We start from the raw sequence: 21796 nt of genomic DNA, 5'->3' as shown, positions 1-21796 counted from the left end.
GTAAGAAAACTTTGTAAATATAGATTAAAAAATGTGGTATAATAGGTAATAAGATAACAAAATGTATGTATGTAAAATATGTAAATATAAATAAAAATACGTAAACAGATGTAAAGTCTATACAGGAATAAAGAATATATTATATTATTTTTTAGTAATTCGGGTTTTAAAATTTTAACTTTTTCGTGAAAGACTTGAGATTAAATCAGGATGATCTATTGTGCTTTCATACGGTAATAAATTCTCTTGAATTTCCTTCCAATTTGGATTACATGTTGTTGTTATAAAAATATCTGGTTTTTCGTCGACTTGTAGTTAAGTCATTGAATCTAAATAATTTTGTTGTATTGATTTAGGACTACCTATATAATATGATGGTAATATTACCATTTTTCTAATTCGAGAATTATCAATATTTGCCCGATTGGAAACGTAATCCATTAATCCTTTATACATTTCAGATCTGAATTGTGCTTGGTGAGTACGTAAGTAATATAATCGACATCCTTTGATCCTTGTCCAAACAACAACAATGAATAGTTGTGATACATTTTTCAAATTCAAGTAAGGATTGAAATCACCATGTATGCTTAATCTATATGAATAAAAGTATAGTGTAGAGATATTATTATTTTTATATTCTCTTTTGGTACATTTTATATAAGGTTACCATCCTGGATGACCAAAAGGAAATATTAAAGGATATGTCATTGCGTCAAGATGTTTACTGAGAATATTTATTTGTTGTGGTTTTTCAGTTTTTGGATAATTTTCTATATATACAACAGCAACTTCATTACAGTTGCGAAATATGATTTATTCTTTGTATGTTTATCACGTGTTAATGACATTACTATTTCAGGAGGTGTTATATTATTATTATGAGCATTAATATTTTTTATTTCATACATCATTTTATATGCTTTTGCATAAGGATTGTTTAAAGACAAAAAAGTACGTAACAATTCTAATGTTTGAATCGGGTTTATCAATTTTATAGTTATTTGCTCTATATTTATTTGCAATTTTATTGTCAATAATATACAATCGTCCATATTTTGGGTCTTCGTTTTCATTCGGATGTAATGAATATGAATTATGCAAAATTCATTCTCATATACCTGTCCACATATCTGCAATACTTGTGGCCCCGGATTGTTAAAGTATACTAATTTAGACCCAAAACTGGCAAATGCAAATGAATTATTGTAACCTCTTATATTTTTCTTAAAATGAATATTTCTTGAATTATTTTGAAATGACAACTTCCCCGATTTCGCACTTGAAATAATAATTTCAAGAGAGAGATCGAGAAAGTTCTACACGTGAAAAGGTACAGCGAGACTCAAGGCCACAAAAATATCAAGTGGCTAAGAATCTCGCTGATTTAAACAACTTCCCCGCCAACGGCTAGAGGCGCACGTGCGGAGCTACGTTGCAGTTTCGGCGCGCAACTAGTTGCCAGGCCCCGTAAGGCCTAATGAGTGCAATAAGTGCCGACACTGTAACGCGGCTAAGACGAAGTAAGCTGGCGACGGCGTGGGAGGTCCGGAACCTCTTCCGATCGCTCTCGAACCACGCGGCTCTCTCACTCCGTGATCGGGCAACGAAGCCGGCGGACCATTAGAAAGATCTCTTTTAGAGCTTACATTTTTGTAGAACAGATTATTTAGAGAAAGGGACTTATAATTTAGAATCAATTAAGAGAAATTTACGGTCATTCAATTGTGATCAATTACTAATACAGAACAAGTAAATGCAAGCAAATTTGGTTTCAACATACTGGAATAATTCATTTTGTCCAATTTATTTATTTATTTATTTACCAGAGTAATACAAGTAATACATGTAATACATGTTTGCTAACCTCCGGACATACTTGATATGTCCGAGGCAGCCAAAACATCCTATAGAGGTAGACACAGCTACCTGTACATAGGTCCAGTATGATACATACTACTTAGAACTACTTAAGAACTACTTAAAACTAGATTCCAAGATCTTCAGAAAATCTTGAACAGAATCAAAACCAATCCCCTGGAATTATTAAATAAATCATTTGGAGAAATCGGATTCCTTGAAGCAGAATGTTAAGAAAAAGGAATAAGGTAAGAAATTAAAGTAAATTATAAACAGGACCACGCAAATAACAAAATTAAAGGAGAGAATAAGAAAGTCGATCGTGGGAGCAAATCGTATAACTTGACCATTTATGCATTTGCTCGATAACTGTATAGTTGTTCGTCCCCACCAAACTCGTTAGAATAAATAATATTTTTTGAGAGAGAATTATCGAAATTCTCCCGTAACAAAATTGAGGTCCCACCGAGATTCTTGGGCCGACACGATCTAAGTTTTATTCTCTCTTGTCCAACTCTTGATTTTTGCATGAATATCTAAAAATTAATATATTGAATTAGAACAAATTTCGAATAAAAACTAAATATTACGCGAGTGAATTTGGCCCATTAACAAGAATGAAATAAACGGTTAAAATCAGTGTCCGCGTCCTAAAAGAAAAGTTTAAAAATTAAATTAATTGTGAAGTGAAACAAGTGTACGCGAAGTTATTAAAAAGAAAAAGAAAAAGAAAGAAAAATTCCTTTCGGAGTAGAAGCACGCGTTATACTCGCGACAAAGGCGGGTGTCCGATTTCGAACTGCGCGCAACAAAGTTGAGAGTGTCGCTTGGGAGCTTGGCGTCGCGTCATCAGAGCCTTTGTGCCGGTCCAACGCGCGTGGAGAGTCAAGGGGGCGGCCATCTTGCGAGCTTCGGTTTTCTCAACCTTGAAATCAATTGTTGCTGTGTTCGCGTTCATTCAATCTGTTGAGAAGAAAAACGTGATAGGAAAACATTTGAGTCAAAAAAAAATTATTGAAGGTCCAGATTTAAAAAAAAAAGGGGAGAAATTTTCAAATCTCTAAAAATTTGTTGAAAATAAAATTATTTTAGCCAAAAACATCCTAATTGTTAAAAATTTCGACAAAAGTAATTTTGAAATTTTCAAAAAAAAAAGGAACGAAAACTTTGCTTGTGAAAGGACCCCGAATGATAACAACTAAAATATTTATGATTTTAATATAAAAAATATATATATATCTAATGAACATATAAAAATTTATATAATACAGCGGACAACAAGTTGGTAAAGCTGTGTTACTTTAGAGGGAAGGGCCCGTTAGTTTTTCTTTATATAAAGGGAAAGAAAACACAAGCGAAGTTCATATAAGTATAACATACGTACCTCAATCGGGTCGACAAAGATTAAAAATCATTGGCATTTCCCAGCCAAAATCAAACCAGAGCGTTGTCATCACGCAGGTGATCTGGTGCTGAAATTCGATTTTCACAGCAAAGGTGAGAGTTGACTGTTCAGGACCAGAAGTATATGTCCCATGCTATAAAATAAAACAAAAATCAAAATTGGTATCAGAGGTTATTAGGAACAAATTGATTCATGAGTAAGAGTTCGACTGATAACAAATTGGTAAAGTCACACTCATTGTTTGAGATTTATGAAAGCAAGTAGGAAAAGAAAGCCCTTGTTAAAAGCGTACTTTGGAGTGCTCGTGCGAGCCCCTCCTATATAAAAGTTATATACCTAATACTGAAAAGTTAATCAATCATAAGGAAACACACATAATAGTTAAACACTTTTCTGCAATTAGTTTCAATTTGAAAAGACACTTGATTTTAAAACACTCCAAAGGGGAAATACGAACAAATTGGCCTCATTAATCTTTATACAAAAATTTCTTTTTGAGAAAAACGCGTTAAAAGAAGAACATGTAGCTTTGTTGTCCAATAAATGCAATTAAACACCTGATTTCAAATTGTTCATTAGAAATACACATACATACATTTTTATTTTCACATCACTTATGAGAGAGAGAGGAATTTTGAACGCGTCGAGGCTAATTTTACCTGCGAGCACTTAAAACTTGAAAATAAAAACACGTACAATAAAAGAAAAAGACACTCATCTGGTCTATTTAACCTTGTAGCATTGTTGATCACTGCATAGAATCAAAGAAATCCTTGTGTTGACGTTGATCGTGAAAGTCTCAACAGGTAATTTCACTTTGGTCCCGTGAACAAAATTTATTGCACAGTCTCCTCGACCCTACAAGGAGCAAATAAGTTGTAAATATATTGGAGAATCATTTTAATGCAATTCAGTAATCGCTTCAGAGAAGGAAAACTTCACACAAATAGACTTAATGAATTATTTTTAACGTGTGTTTTAATTGGCTGTCAACATACTATAGTATTAAAGTCAGAAAATAAACAATTTTAACAATTTTTAAATAAAAACTTGCCAAGTAAGAAAGATTTAAATAAAAAAGCACTATACATGTTAAAGCCAACCCGCACAATTTATTCAAACAATATAGAGAGCAAAAATTACATTTAAAAGAATAAACTGTGTAACAACAATCAAAAGTCTATACTTGCTTGTGTTTTCCTTGAATCGTCGCAGGTAAAAGAGGTTGTCGAGGGTCTAGAAATGCCCTAAAACAAATAAAAAGGTTCATTTAACACAAAGCAACGAATCCTAGTGTCATATGAATTATTTGGTTTAAGTAATTAGTCAGGAAAACTTATTTGATTAGCAAACAGTAACAGGTGATACTGCTTGGGGTAGAGAGTCCTGGGCCCACGCTCACATTTCTACTTTTTGTCGATAAACACCTTCTGAAAATCACTGTCACAAATAGAGGACACACTCGCGAATTTGCAGATTACACGTGCGCACTACTTTTACCGTAATTTAATAAAAACAATTGAAAGACAAAGTACGCGACGCGACGCGGGTAGGTTAGCCATTGCAGCATAGTAGCCGACGGTACGTGTTTGTTCAGAGCGAACGCGGGCGCTGTTGCATGCGTGCGAGCGTGGTTACTAGGCGCGGCAACGGACTTTACAGCGGTGCGAGACTAGAGGCGCGCAACTGACGCGGTCGAGTCGAGATAGAGTCCAGAAGCAGAGAGAGAGAGAGAGAGAGAGAGAGAGAGAGCGCGGCAGCCATTTTGAGCGGGCGCGAAATTCAAATAGTGAATGCAAAGAATTAGCATTTCAAGGGTTTTATGACAATAATAATTATTATTAATTGAGATAGATTTGAAAACACGTTAATTTAACCTTCTTTTTGCATAAACAAATAAATAATTTTTTTTTTACTTTGATTATTTCATTAAGAGAATTTTGCGTTTTAGGAAGTAATAATTGTTGGTTCAGGGTTTTGTCAATTAAACATTAAGTAAACAATAAATTCTTTGTCTTCGTGAATTTAAAACAACATTAAAATCTTTTAATTTTAAGGATAATACTTTACTTTTAATTCGGTTTTTTTTTATTGATTGTTTATAAGGCATTTAATCATTTGCTTAGGATTCTAATTTTGTTCTTTTCCATCAAATCCTTCCATGCTTAATTAAATTGAATAAAATCAAGGGACGGGTTTTACGAAATTTATGTAGGGATTTTGAAACTTTGTTAAATTATTAATTTTTTGTTAGCTTTAATATCACGTGCCGAAATTCAATTATTTAACTTAATCTGATTAATCAAGTTTAACAATTATTTTCAAATAAATAATTAAATTTAATCAATAATAATTAGAATTTTAAGAATTTGAATTTCGAACTAGGTTAATTAATAACATTTAAGTCCTGGATATTAGTTTTTTTGGGGTTTTGTGAATTTAATTATTAAAATACACCTATTTAATTTCTTTTTAGCATATAAGAAGCAAGCGATGTTTATGACAATTTGAAAGGTATTAGATCAAATTTATCTTTTGGAACTTTTATTCCAAGTTGCGTGATTTATTATTATTATAGTTATTTTTGCCCCTTTTGCGAACATCATATATTTATTTTTCACTACTTTATGAGCTTCGTTTGCGAGATACGAGACCTTGATAACTTTTTTGTTGTTTGGTTCATGCATTTTGTATGGTTCCAGAGTACAACTTTTTAAATATTTTAAATCCTCTTCGAATTTGTGAGTGAAATTTTTGAAATCAAGTGATATTGGCGACAAGCGAGAGTGCTGACATAAGTTGGGAAAAATTCCACAATTAATTAAAAATAAATTGAGCAAAAAGAAGAAAGTCAAAGTAACTGAAAGCATATTAAACAAATCCTAGTATTATAAGAGTGCAATAGAATCCATTGACGACAGCAAATTTGGCTGAGAGAGTAGACTATAGTAAACCCAATGATTTACGAGAAGCTTATGAAGAAGTAGTGAGACTAGAAACCAGAATGGAAGCAAAAATAATTCCAGATTCAAGACCATACAGAGGTAGAGACCGATACTATAATAATCAGGAGAACTATAATGGGCCATAAAATGGTGACAATTATCGTCGCTAAGGAGGATACCGATATGAGAATCGCTATCAAAATAATCAACAGAACTTGGATTACGTGGGGTATGTGGAATGATAGAACATACAATGAACAACGCAGTAATTGGCAGGCTTGGAATAGCAACAGGAACAGGGGGAATCAGCAAATATTCGACCACGAAACTGGGAGATACTACGATGCATCGCAATATCCTGATTGGAGAAATGACACTAATTGGCGCAATAATCATCAGCAACATAATGACCAAGCCCAAAGAGGTAATTTAAACTACCAAGAGGCTCGCCACGACCCCCAGGATGGCGAGCCAAAGCCAAAATCAGAGTTATCCGAGACAGAACCATATGCATCCAATGCAGAGTCAGGGGACCAATCAAGCCCAAAATCATCAGATGCCCAGGAACACGGATCAACAGCATTATCAAGAACAGGTACAAGCATACAACGAGAACAAAAATGCGAACCCAAGGGGTCCAAGCAACAATCAGCCGAAGGCACCAGTGATGGCAATCTTGACGAGACCAGAGAACTATCAAGAATGTGGTCCACAAACTGTAAAGAATCTCAAAATGTTGATTGGGAGGACGACAAGGCCACAGCAGTGAGAATAAGAATACCAGTTGGAACCACTAAACCATGGGTGGAATTCATGATTGACAACGGAGCACAGTAAAATTAATTAAAGCAAGTGTATTGGATGATGACATGCCCATCTGTACTGCTGACGCTAGAGAGTTAGGCGGAATCACAAACCAAACTGTGAAGACGTACGCATCAATATACCTAGACATCAAAGGCACCCCAGTGAAATTTCAAATAGTATCGGACGACTTCCAAATTCCATTTGATTGGATGTTAGGACGAAACTACCTAAAGAAAGAAGCTGTAATATCTTATTACAAGAATGCGCTAATGATAAGCGGAGATGTAATGCACCTCATACCATTTATTGGACATGAAGAGGAACATAATCGGAGAAATATTAAAAGAGGATATAAGTGTAAACAAACAAATGAAGTGCTAAAAGTAGAATCTGCTCAAAGTGAAAAATGTGAACCTATGAACCAAAATGATGAAAATATAACCGATCAAATTGGAGGTACCGTAAAGCACATAATCAAAGCTAGAACCCGACAAGTGATCCAAATCAATCTGATAAAAACCGAACTAAAAGAAGGATACATACCGAGAATAGATGTGGGAAACAAACATCTATTTCTAGGAGAAGGTATAGTAACCAATGTAAATAATACTTGCAAAATGATGGCCATCAATACGAGTGAGGAAGATGTCATCATAGAAGTGGATCCAAAAGAACTTTGACACAAGACCAGATTTCCTGCAAGAAACTGACAGTGAGTTTAATGGCGACATGATTGTGGACCAGATAAAGAGACTAGAAAGAGTAAAAGAAGTAATCTGGAGAGATCATTTGAATCGAGAAGAATTGGACATAATCGATCGGATTATCGAAGACTACCTGGACCGATTTCTACTTGCCGGAGACCAACTCCCATGCACGGATATGATTGAATACCATATACATCTAGAAAACGATGTACCCATCAACACCAAGCAATATAGGCATCCTCCGCAGCATAAGCAAGTTGTAAGGGACAGCGTAGAAAAGAAACTAAGAGATAAAATCATAAGAGAATCCAATTCACCTTGTAACTCACCAATATGGGTAGTACCAAAGAAACCCGACAGTAATGGGAATCCAAGATAGCGGATGGTGATTGATTTTTTGTGGAGAATTAAACAAGAAAACAATTAGAGACGCATACCCATTGCCAAACATCGCAGATATCATGGACCAATTGGGAGGAGCAACGTACTTTTCTATCTTCGATTTAGCAAGTGGGTTTCAACAAATACCAATGGCACCCGAAGACTGTTATAAGACTGCTTTCACGACAATTAATGGACATTATGAGTACACCAGAATGCCATAAGGTCTGAAAAATGCCACAGCGACCTTTCAAAGACTAATGGAAAAGGTACTGAGAGGACTTCAGAACATTGAAATGAAAAATGAAATATTTAGACGACATCATTGTTTATAGCAAGGATCTGCAAGGACATGAAAGCAGAATTCAACCTCATGCAAAGACTAAGAGAAGCGAAATTAGTTCTACAACCCGACAAAATTGAATTCTTCAGAAAAGAAGTGGGCTTCTTAGGACACATAATCAGTGCCAGAGGCGTGGAACCAAACCCAGAGAAAGTTGCAGCCATAGCTAAATTAGCTACACCCAGAAACGCGAAGAACATAAGAGAAGTAGTTGAAATGTTTGGTTATTATCGAAAGTACATTAAAGATTTTGCCAAAATTGCAAAACCGCTGAATGACTTATTGAAAAAGAATGCAAAATTTGGGTGGACCGAAAAGTGCGAAGAAAGTTTTGAAAAATTAAAGCAGTGTCTCATGGAAGAACCTATACTACAATTTCCTGACATCAATAAAGAATTCACTCTGACCACTGATGCATCAGACTACGCGATCGGAGCAGTCTTGAGCCAAGAAAAGGACGGATTCGATCACCCAGTCCAATATCTATCGAGGGCACTAAACAAAGCTGAAAGGAATTATTCCACAGCGGAAAAGGAATGCCTAGCGGTACTATATGCTCTACATCAGTTTAGACCATACTTATTGTGCCGTAAATTTATACTGGTGTCCGACCATGAACCTTTAAATTGGATGCATAGCAGAAAAGACCCTGAACAAAGGCTCATGAGGTGGATGTTCAGGTTCACGGGTTATGAATACACATTTAAATACAAACCTGGAAAATTAAATAAGAATGCTGATGCTTTGTCAGGAAATCCTCCAGAAATGACTGAAAAGGAAATTAACGAAAATTTGCCAAGAATCAAAGTAATGGTAATTGACGAGAAACCAAGGAAGATCAAAATAAAACTAAAGCCAAAGCGCCTACGCAGAAGACCCGTTTTATCAGCAGAGCTCAATCAGCATCCGAAAAGACCACTGCACCCCGACCCAAAGGCAGACCCATAGGGGCTAAAACAAATAAAGAACTACCTAAACTAGATCATAGCGTGATAGCACAGAGAACGAGAGCGAAACGCACACAGATACCAAGTCCAGTAGGACAATATATTAAACAAGGAATACAACCAAAACATTCAAAACCATCGGTCCAAAGAAACCCGTACAAGCAGAAGCGTCAACCAAGGTTAAAGAATCAACAACAGAAATTACCTCTGTCAAGCCCAGAGAGTTGCCAGAAAGTTCATCCAACATAGATTCAGACACTTCTATGACAGTGAACCCGTCTAGAAGGTCATGGCTATCGTCCACAGCCAACGAAGACAGCGACTTAGATAAACCACCATTGCCAGACCCCAGATACAGTGGATTACGAGTGGAAGACCTAGACACATCAGAGGATGAAAAGCAAGAAATACCAGAAGATGAAACATTCTCTTCAGAGGACAACCAAGACAAGACTATAAGTAATATAGCCATTGAGTTGAGCGCAGTAGAAGGATCTCAAACTGAAGAAACCACTGATGAAGACTATGGAAAACCTGTCCATAAAAACCACTCTGACAAAACAAGAAGTGGAAGAGGCTAGTAGAAAATTTGAAGAGAGTTTGAGAAGATATGAAATGGATAAAAGAATGGATACCAGCGAATCAGGGACTGAAATAGCCATACAGTTAAAATTACTCTCACACTTTTCAGACGATGATAATGTATCAGACGACGTGCGCGAATCCCTGTACCTGTCGGATCCAAGATTCGAAAATGAGCCTGACGTGGACAACGTGTGGAGAAAAGGTGTTCAAAATCTAATAAAACGAGCACGGGAAAAGTTACAAGAGACACCAGGCCAAGAAAATACGGGAGATGAATCAGATGCCGACAGTGTCACAGACATTATACCACCATCAATAAGAAAAACCTTATCTGTCACGCCTACTATAACAAGCGATAGTCCCACAGCCAACAGTACACCCCGAAACAAACTCAAGAACAATGAGGAACGACGTTCAGGACTACATCAGGCGGTGTGCGAATTGTCAAGAACAGAAAATAGAACGATTTAAGACAAGAGAACCAATGATCATCACGGACACACCAATAGAACCTTTCGACAAGGTGTCAATTGATACCGTAGGAAAACTTAAAATGACACCAAGGGGAAATTGCCATTTGTTAACGATGCAGTGCAATCTAACAAAGTACCTTATAGCAATACCTATCAAAAATCTGCACGCAACCACGATTGCAGATGCATTGGCGAAATATCTCATTTGTCAATTCGGAGTCCCGAGAGCAATACTCTCAGACAGAGGAACCAGTTTCTTGTCGAATATAGTTGAATCTCTACTAAAGTTATTTAAAATAAACCACTTAACAACCTCGGGATATAGACCTCAAACAAATGGGTCACTAGAAAGAAGTCACGCTCCGCTCATAGAATTCATCAGAATATATTCTGAGAAATATGATGATTGGGATCACCTAACACCATTTGTAACCTTCACATATAATACTAGCATACACGCGGCAACCAATTTTACCCCTTTCGAACTGGTTTATGGGAGGATAGCGCGTTTTCCCTTAAGAATACCATCTGACGAAAAATTAAGAACCTATAATGTTTACATGCGAGATCTAGTACTAAGGTTAAAGGAGATGAAACTTTTAGCAAGCGAAACCCAAATAGCTAACAAAGTCAAAACAAAAGCGAGGTATGACAAAAAGATTAGAGCGTTTAAGGGCAAAGTGGGCAGATATGCTAGGTTAATTAATGAACCCCGAGTCAGTAAATTTGATGCATACAGAAACAAACTCTTGAAAATCATTGAATTCGTTGGCAGGAAAAACGTAATTTTAGAATATCCTAATGGCAAAAGAATTCGAAAACACATTGATAAATTAAAACATGTAGAGGATGACTCTGATACCAATTCTGATGAATTAATCGCAAGAAGTGTAAATAAATTGTAAATAATATATATATATATATATATATATATATATATATATACACTAAATTTTATGAACCCCCACTAACTCACATCTAAATTTGCAGGATGAATAAATTAAATAAATTTTTGATCATAATTTTTAATATAATAACAATGGCCCGAAGTCAATCCCCATATCAAATGGACCCATTGAACCCGAACCCCAGCATCTACTTCGAGAGAGTGGACTTCATGAGGACAAAGAGAGCAAACTGGAAGATTCAAATCTACATCGACGTGGGTGAATTCATGCAGATACATGCACCATTGGAGTCATACAAGGCCGTCTACAATAGCTGTTTGACGCGAATCGAAGAGACCAAATGCAAACATGCATTAGGACTAGATATCATAAATTTGAAGGACCAAACCTTGAAAGAAGTGCAAAAGCAAATAAACGAAACCATTAAAACAATGACACACCAATCGTATCCAGCAGTGAGAAACCCCAGAAGCATTCGAGTGAAAAGAATAGCACCCCTAGGAATAATAGGCTCAATAAGCAAGAGTTTATTCGGTCCAGTCACTACTGACGACGTAGACAACATCAACAAGACGTAGACACGTTATTTCAGGACCAAACGAAAATCGTGCACATAATGGACCAAAATGCGCACATAGTCTCAGCGCAATTTGAAGAACTATATAATAACCAAAAACCACCAGAAAGTGCTCCAAGGATTCGAAGCAAGCTTAACCAAAACAGTAAACAAAATGTTAAAAGAAGACGATGAACTAAAACATCTAATAGAAATAACCGTATACGTGAGAGGCCTGGAATCAACACTGGACCACTTAATAAAAAGCAACGGGAAGGTCTTAAAAGTACTCAGATACCTGAAAGAACGAAAGATCCACCCGGAACTTATAACAACAAGCATGCTACATCAAATTATGACGGACGTAAAAAGAACCAGCAAAAATCTGGACTTTGCCATATCCACAGAACACTTGAGAATAGAAGAAATAATTAAAATATCGAAAATTGACGCGATTCATCAAAATGGAAGGACCATTGCCGTGATACATGTACCACTTGTGGACAGAGAACCATATCAGATTTAGAAACTACATTCGGTGGCAGTGCCACAAAACGAGCAAAATCAAACAACAGAGATAGTGTTCGTGAAACCATCGCACAAATATTTTGCAGTAAATTCTAATCAAGAAAAATACGTTAAATTCAATGCAGAACCCACAATCACATGTACCAAAACGCATTATGCCCTCATATGCCCAATACTTGGTCCACTTGAGAGCACACTGATATCAAAGGACTGTGAAGTAACAATGCTATTGAACCCCAACACGGCAGCATTAAAAACTTGTGACATAAGATATGGAACCAGTGCAAAAACCCAATGGAAATATTTAGAAAATGACCAATCCTGGCTATACTCAGTTGTCAAACCAGAACAAATGCGAATTTCATGCACGAACCAAGGAGACACAAAAATAAAACTGGAGAAAGCCGGAATAATATGACTCTTACCAACGTTCGTTGGGAGGACCACAGACAACATGATATTTGAACAAGAAACCAAATCCAGTCGAACCACATATTTGTATAAACCCGAAATTAATTTAAAAATACATAACATGTATCCCATTCTAAAGGAAAAGGACCAAAATCTTGATCACAATGCACCCCAAAACATTGGCATAATTGGACCTAAATCTGATTTTAATCAAGCCAAACCCTTAAAACAAATGATAGAAAAATTAAGTGAATTGAAAGAACACAAAAGGCGAGAATATAAAACAAATACACTCTTATATAGTAGTCTAACTTTCCAACTGGTAATGATAGCAAGCATCATAGCATTAATAATGGGAATGAAATGCGGAATGATGATACCCTGCCCAAAATTAAATAAACAAACATATAAAGTACCTCAAACTAACGAGCCCAATCGCGATAACCCCATAATCGAAACGAACCTAACCGAAACCCCTAGTACTTCTAAAACGAAATTTAATAAATTAAGCAAATCCAAATCATCCGTAATAGAAACACAATTTAAAAATGAAGCGGAATGCGATTATTAACATATATTTGTATATGCACCAAACTTTAACAACACATCCCCTAATACCCAAAAATAAATCTATACTTACAGAAAGTAGGAAGATGACGACGTCAACCAGAAGCGTGTCAATATTATGCGACATGCAAGTACCAGTTTGGACTGTTGTGCGAGAATTTGAACAAGTCAGGAAACCACGGTGCATTTTTACCGAGAAACACCGAACAGACCCCGGAAGCAAAAAGATCAATATAACTTATTGTGCGGAGTTAGAGAGTGTTCGACAAAACAGAATATTATAGAAGTTAGAATATTTTCGAATGTCGAACATTCTCACCTCCGAAATGCGACGCAGGAATCAAAGTCGCGGTGCGAGGAGCGAGAGAGTTACGCGACATTCCAGAGCGCGTAAACAAAATTCCATAGGTACTTTTCCTAAGCGTACAATTACGCAGTACCCTTGGCGCTACCTAGCTTTCTTTCTATGCAACAAATTCTCACCACGTGTCCGAGTGATTGAAGATTTTCGAGTGCTCCGATTCGGTGCGCGGTAATGTGGCCGCGCGAGTCGTCCTCACTTATGATACAGTAATAGAGACCATGCGAGCTAAAGACTTAAAAACCATACTCATAAGAGAAAATAAGTTCGGAAGACCAGCTAGAGCAGCACCGATACCAATAAGAAGATCCCTACTCAATGAGAACAACCCTACTCCAGCAAAAAGAAACCCTTCAGTCCAACATGAAATACGAGTCGTGACTAACACGCAACATGCAAGAGAGTTCAGTAAAAATAGACTATTTTGCATTTTACCCTCGGAAGGCATAGACAAAGAAAAGAATGAGGCCTTTTTCCAACATTTTGCGGAGTTTGGAAAAATGCTATACTATGAGACATACGAGACAAAAAGGGACGTTTATCATACGGTTATGTCCATTATTTTGAGGAATCTGACGCAGAAAAAGCTAGAAAAAATAGTGACCCGACATACAAAGCTGCATTTGCCGAATCCAGAAGAGCCAGAACGAACATGGAATAGATGCAAAATTCCACCCGTACTGCAAGAAAGATATCGATATAAGCCTGTATGAATTGCACAACCAAGTTTGTAAAAAACAATCCAAATGGATCAATTGCCAGAATCTTATGGCAGTTTCTTCAGCAGCAACAGCAACAACACAATATGTCCCCATGTTAACCAAAATCAGAAAGGAAGATAAACCGGAAGCAATTCAACAAGAATTACCAACGCTAAACAACATAGTAGAGCCAGAACCACCAGAGATGCCAACACCAACACCAAACAATACCATAGAAATCGAACCGAATCAAGAAAATCGTTTAATTTTTGAGCTGGACCCAACTAACTCGTACTTTGTAACTCGCGTTGAAAATAAAAATACCCCTAAAAATGTTTTAGAAAAGATGGATGAAGATGAAAAGTCTAAAGAATAAAATAAAGTAAAAACCCCATTGCAACCAAAAATATTTCTCCTTCTTTCATGAACCTAATTAACAAACTAACCGCACACACAAAAACACACAAACACAACACAAGCATTAAACAAAAACAGAAATAGAAAGGAGAACATTAATGATGACAATATGTGAGTCACAAATGACCATATTAACTTAAATGTCCCCGTTAATTCTATAAACAAAGGTTAGAGAATTGAAACCTAACTCACACAAACAAAACCCCATCGTCACATACGTGGACGTAGTCAACTTCTCCAAAACATTGAACCTCGTACAACAGCACCCTCTAATTAGCATAGAATGTGCTTAGAAAATTAAAACCTAACTCACACCTTCTACCGGAAGACACAGTTTATCTCCGCACATATGGACGTAGTCAACTCGCACACCAAATTGAACATGCACAGCATGTGGGTAAGCACCGTTTTTAGGTCAAACCCACGAACGAAAATCTTTTGACAAAAAAAAAATGTTCTTTTGATTTAATGACAATTAATTAATGACAACATCTTTTTCGAAATATAACTAAATATTAATAAACGATTGAATCTTCTCAAAACGATTCTTTTTGAAATCAAACAAAATCTCCCGCTCGTTAAATAGCAGCCTCAAAAACCCCGAGTCGATCGTGGGTGCAAATCGTATAACTTGACCATTTATGCATTTGCTCGATAACTGTATAGTTGTCCGTCCACACCAAACTCGTTAGAATAAATAATATTTTTTGAGAGAGAATTATCCAAATTCTCCCGTAACAAATAGATCCATCAATTCCTGAGGATATGTGTTATCATCAAGAATAACCTTGTTTTTATGACAACAATAATTGTATTTTTTATCATAGGATATTGCTCCTTTAAAATGTTTTGCTTTACAAAACTCACATTCATTTTATTATATGTGTATATTATATATATATATGTTTTTGGTGTCTTGGTATTAAAATCATTAAAGTACGGTGTCTAGGTGTACAGGGTGGCCAATGACGACGTCTAGGTGGTGAGCTTCATAGTTTTGGTGTCTAGGTGTAAAAATCATTTAAGTATGGTGTCTAGGTGTACAAGGTGGCCGATGACGAGGTCTATGTGGTGCGCTCCGTGGTTTTTGGTGTCTAGGTAAATAAATCATACAAGGAAGGTGTATATCAGAACAATCAGTGATTTCATGTTAATGATAAAAATGTTACAAAAAGCTGTGGTCGCAAGATGGTAAACATGCTTATATTTTATTTTTACGGCGTCGAATATGAGATACTCAAAAAATTTACTAAAAAGAACTGAAATCTCTAAAAAAAATTAACTTTTAAAAAAGTACCATGCCCGTTTTATTGTACTTACAAAATGAAACGGGCATGGCAAGTTACGTAGTACTTATCTTGAAAGTTGTTCCTCGCTTCATTATGATTAAATATAATAAACTTGACTTTGTTTGATTGATCTCAGTTCTTTTCTATCTTTAATTTCCTTGTGGAATATATTAAACTCACCTAAGCTTTTACTTTTTTAAAAGTTAATTTTTTTTATTTATATTACTTAGTTTTCCATATATGATTAAATTTTGTAATTGCACCTTTAAAGCTCGAGTCACTAATAAAACCGAAATCAAAACTTACGCCACTGGAAATTTATTTAGTTTTGACTTGATTTATTCTTCAGGAGAAATTCGCTGCATCGTATATCATCCATTAGCAGACATATTTTTTGAAAAAGTTGTTGTAATTAATATTAATGTTACTCTTATTTTGCTTTTAAGATTAGTACCATGTAGTTATTAGTATATACCTGTATCTGTATCTAAATGAGTGAAATTTACGAAATATTTTAATTTATATCGTTCTTTTTTTTTAGGTCAACAAAGTTTATTTTTTTAGGAATATAGTATTAAAAGCTTCGAATAAGAAATACAACCATTTAGATAATCTATTTGAGTTAAGCTTGCATGCAGCTTCCACTATGACTGAATGCACGACTACTGAACTCGTCATACCTTTAAATAGTTACAATTTCATAAATATAATAAGCTTATCAGATTACAAAAGGAATGATGTCATTGGTGAGTTGCCAAATCAAACTTTATTTAATTGTAATTATCTAAAATTGATAATAATTTATTTTTATTAATTTATATGGCATTGGATTAATTTCTTATATTGGCTTGGCTGAGGAAATCACCAGTAATAAAAAAGTCAAATTTATTAAACGAGCAGTTGAGTTGTTTGATGAAATCGACAATAGGGTGAGTACAAATTTTTAATGGATAAATCTTTTTAGTGATTAGTAAGTTAATTTTTTATTTTTATTATAGATAACTCTTATATTCTGGAGGTCAGCTGCAATTGATTTTTGTAAGGAATTAAATTCCATTTTGATAGTAAAAAGTGGTAAAATCAACGAATTTAATAATGCAATTAAATTGTCTATAGTAAATACTGTGACGGCCAAGTGTACGTCAAATGTCTAACGGCTAATCATGTACTAATTGTAATAAGCTTATTGTTCAGCAAGCTGCCAACGAGCGCGGAAACGAGCGAGAACGAGAAACGAGGCAAGATAGAGACAGAGAGAGTGAGAGCATAGGTAGCGCGGTTGCCGCCTGGCCGCACAGCGTTGGCGAGATATGACAACGATGTGCCGATGGCCGGGAGAACCGCGACTAGAGTTAGTCTCGGTTATCCACACGAGTAGCTCGCGCTACTATATACGCGGATTTGTTGTGAGTCCTGCGAGCATCTCGAGAGCGAACGATATTCGTCCGTGCGTTACCGACGAGTTGCTGCGACGCCCGTCCGAACTGTACATCTCCACGTCCGAGACTGGACCACGTCCGTTGCGTCAAGTACTACTGCCACTACCGAGTTGTAAGTACCTGCACTCTCACTCTCTCACGTCGACAGGGTAATATCTCTCGTCTCTCTTTATCGTTCGTCGAAGTGTGCGGCGTTTGCACCTCCGTGTATAGTTACAATTGAATATACATTTCCTTATCTAAACTTCTCGTGTGTTATTTCCTACGACCCGACCTACGCCGCCTCCGCGGCCTCGTGTAAAAACACGTGCATGATCTGAGTCGGCCGAGCCGTGCCTTCTGCACGCCCGACGTTAATTTACAATAAACAGGGCCCTTCTGGCCCTGGTTATAACACGGCAGGAAAGTATTAACCGAGTGTTATAATACTACTATAGTCAAAGATGATGTTTCTGACGTTCCAGAAGGAAAACGGTAAAATTTTTAATCTTAAATCGATGTAACTTTTTTCATTAATTCGTTAATTTAATTTTTTTATTTTTATGTTACAAATGTTTAAAAAAGTATTTACAAACAAAAACTGAAGTACTTAAAAATACAGAAGCAAAATTAAATGAAGATGATACGTTACCAAAAAGTTCATAGTCATGTATTTATAGTCTTAAAAATACTATTTCCTAACTTAACTATGACTATAATTACGGACAGTTTATTTCTAAAAGTTTTGAATACAAAGTTTCGTTAATTATTAGTTTGAGTATTAAATTATAAATGTTACATGGAACAAACTTTACACAACTGAACTTTACTACACAAAATAATTTTATACAAATATTTTCGACATATCAAAATTCTACACAAACATATAAACTATTATTGAAGATAGTTACAACAACAGGTTATCTGGTAGTGTAGAGTTTTGACGTGTAGTCAAAAAATCCAAAACGGGTGTAGACTTTTGTAGGAAATATCTGTGTAGAATTATGTTGTAAAATTCAGTTGTGTAGAGTATTTTTATGTACAGTTTGTTCGGTGTCATTAACTTTCCATTTTTTGTAGATATTCAGATTATAAATTAACTCTTAGAAAATTCATACTAAGTAAATATATATTACTCAACTATTGTAATTATTTATTGTAATAAATATGATTATTATACATAATAATGCATAATTATACTTGCATTAATGTATTATAATATGGGACCAAATGCGGTTCGAGAGCGTGCGTAAGTGTGTGTATTTATTTCCTTATCACGTTAGGCTACCTTATTTTTATGAAAGAACTCTAGAAATAAGATCAATTTTAACTGTTTTTAACAGCTTAGATTTTTACTAAAAGTAAACTTGAAATTTTGTTATTTAGTTTGTATATTCAACATTAATGAGTAAGCTGTTTTATTTATAAAGATATTGTTTCAATATTAATTCGGATATGTTATTATCTTAAAGTTTAGTAATATAGCTAGAAAAAATCCACTGCCAATTAAACAAAATTTTTTAATCAACCTTTACTAACATTAGGCGCGCGAGGCGCGTTGGATTTTACTAGTTTAAATTAAATTGTAAGTTTGACTTAAATTCTCATAGGAAATTATCAGGCGCAAAGCTATGGTGTAAAATGTGAAAGGTAATTAATCGAGAAAAAGCAAAATCACCGAAATTCTAGCTTGCGAAACCTTCATAACGTCTTAGTCATTGATGCTGTGCAACTTTTTTCTGTTGAAAAAAGGTTTGTCAAGAAGTGAATTCTATTATTTAGTCCTAGTCTTCTGACAATTAAAGATTTAAATAAAAACAGTTAATTAGTTTGAAGGAGGTTACGTGCCAATGGATTGGCAGATACCTTAAAAAACTTCTCTAAAATGTTTTTGTAAAAACATCAAAATTTACTGTAGCCAAGCTTCCTTAGAAAGGAAACAAAAATATAGTTTTATGAAAAATATATTATATAGTTAAGCAAAAATATGCTTTTCCCATAATGCTTTATTATACTGGGTGTTTCATTTTAATCCGACAACGCCGGAAAACTTTGAATAAACTAATGATATTAAAAATGACTAAACAAACATTTCAAGGTCAAAGGTGTTGGCGACATTGAATGGTCTCCTCTGTCACCTTCAACTTCTTTTGAAGTCATTTTTTAATATCATTAATTTTTCCCAAATCTGTCCGGCGTGGTCTGATTATAATGAAACACCCTACACTTTCGTATAATAACAGTATAGGATTCATTTATGTTCGAGAATATGTATATGATAGTTAGTGTCCGTATTTCCATCTTTCCCCTCTTCTCCTTGTCACTCACTCTCTTAGCTTTGCTTACTCTTTCTAACATAATATTATCAAAGAGACCAACATACGCTTGTTATTAGTATATCTATTGACAGTACTGGACTCAATACTGTCAAACGAGTTTTCTTATAATTATTTCAGCAATAAAGAGTGATGAAGAATAGAAAAAGAAAACAGATATAGAAATCTAATCCAAGTTCTTTAAATTACTTTGTTTACACAATTTTATCTAAATATCGAATTTTTTTTACATGATTAATAATATTCTATTAAGAACAAAAATTTATCAGCAGAACAAAAGTAAGTTGTATAATTTATACACAAATGTTCTTTCTCTGTGTCCGCCATTGCTACGTTGAATAGCGTCGGGCTTAATGGGCACCCTTGTCTCACTCCTTTATGTATCTCGAAACCTCCTATATTTTCCTCTCCTATTCTGATTTCGCTCTTGGTCCCTTTGTACAATTTCTTTACCCTCTTCCTTATTCTGCCGCCTATTCCTAGCTTTCTCATCATTTCCCAGATCTCTCTCCTGTTTACTTTGTCGAAGGCTGCTCTCATGTCTGCGAAAAACGCGTATACTTTACCTCCTTTCTTCTCTAATTCCTTTTCTATTGCCTTGCTCAGAATAAAAATAGCATCTGCTGTCCCTCTTCCTGTACTGAAACCCATTTGTGTGTCGTCCAATAATTCCCTTCCCTCTAATTCGTTTTCCAGCTTTCCTCTTATTATTTCCGAATATAGTTTATAACCCGTGTCCATAAGTGTTATCCCTCTGTAGTTCTTTGCCCCCTCTTCCTTCCCTTTCATGAAAAGCGGCGTAATCACTCCAGTTTTCTATTCATCTGTTATTTTTCCCCTTTCCATATTTTTTTCAGTATATTGGTTATCTCCCCTATTACCTGTTCTTCTCCATGTATCCATACCTCATTTTGTAGTCCATCTGCTCCTGGTGCTTTTCCCTTTTTCATCTTGCCGATTGCCTTCCTCACCTCGTCTTCGGATATACTTCCTTCGTTCTCCTCTTCATCTCCTTCTTCATCTTCTCCTTGTGAGCTTGTTCCCAATTCATCCTCTTTCTCTTCTCCTAGTTGCCCTTTGAAGTGAGTTAGCCACTCTACTTTCTGTATTTTGCTGCTGCATCTTTTCCTCTTTTTTCTTCTCCTACTTTTTACCACCTCCCAGAATTTTCTCCCGGTTTTATCATCTCCTGCCTCTTTTATTATTTTCTCCATTTCTTCCTCCTTTTTTCTTTCTACTAATACTCCGCACTCTCTTTTTGCTTTGATATACTCTTTCCTTCCCTTTCCCGACTTAATCGCTTTGCTCAACTTCTTTACCTCTGCATTCTTCGTCCCACCAGGTGTTTTTCTTTCTTTCCTTACCGCCTACCTTTCTCCTTCTGACTGCTTTTTCCAATTTTCTTTTTAATTCCGACCATTCTGTTTCCTTCTTGCCTTTGCCTAATTCTTCTCTGAAATGACCTATGGCTTTTTCATTCCATATTGCTCTTTCTACGATTCTATATTTCTCTTCTTCTGTTTTCCCGAGTAATTTTCCCAACTCTATCTCTATTGCGTTGTGGTCTGATTCTAGCCTGTAAACGATATTAATTTTGCCTACCCCTCTTTTTCCTTCCTCATTTGTTATCACATAATCTATCACTGAGCATCCTGCTCCTCCTATGTATGTATATTCTCCCGTTTCGTCTCCTTCGGTATTACCATTCAATATACTGAGTCCCATTTCTCTTTTTTTTTCTAGAAGTTCTTCCCCTTCTCTGTTTATCTTTTCATCTTTCGATTCCCTGTTCTCTTCGTTACCTTCTTCGTCGAGCCCGCCTCCTTCCTGACCCGTTCTTGCATTGATATC

At 35.6% G+C, this 21796-nt stretch overlaps 1 protein-coding gene and 1 long non-coding RNA gene across 11 annotated transcripts in view; both read right to left on the bottom strand.

The window, feature by feature from the left end:
• Positions 1–21796, bottom strand: part of Cox15 (COX15 homolog, cytochrome c oxidase assembly protein) — a 206735-nt gene that overhangs the window by 54035 nt on the left and 130904 nt on the right.
• On the bottom strand, positions 1792–4269 carry LOC116416312. Its single transcript, XR_004226770.1, has 3 exons — positions 3998–4269; positions 3245–3398; positions 1792–2823 (listed from the first exon to the last, which is right to left on the bottom strand). It is a non-coding gene; the product is annotated as an uncharacterized LOC116416312 (long non-coding RNA).

This window comes from Nasonia vitripennis (genome assembly GCF_009193385.2).
Source record: "Nasonia vitripennis strain AsymCx chromosome 1 unlocalized genomic scaffold, Nvit_psr_1.1 chr1_random0002, whole genome shotgun sequence".
Lineage (NCBI taxonomy): Eukaryota > Metazoa > Arthropoda > Insecta > Hymenoptera > Pteromalidae > Nasonia > Nasonia vitripennis.
Note: the sequence above shows the minus strand (reverse complement) of the source record. Positions and strands in the feature narration are given on the sequence as shown.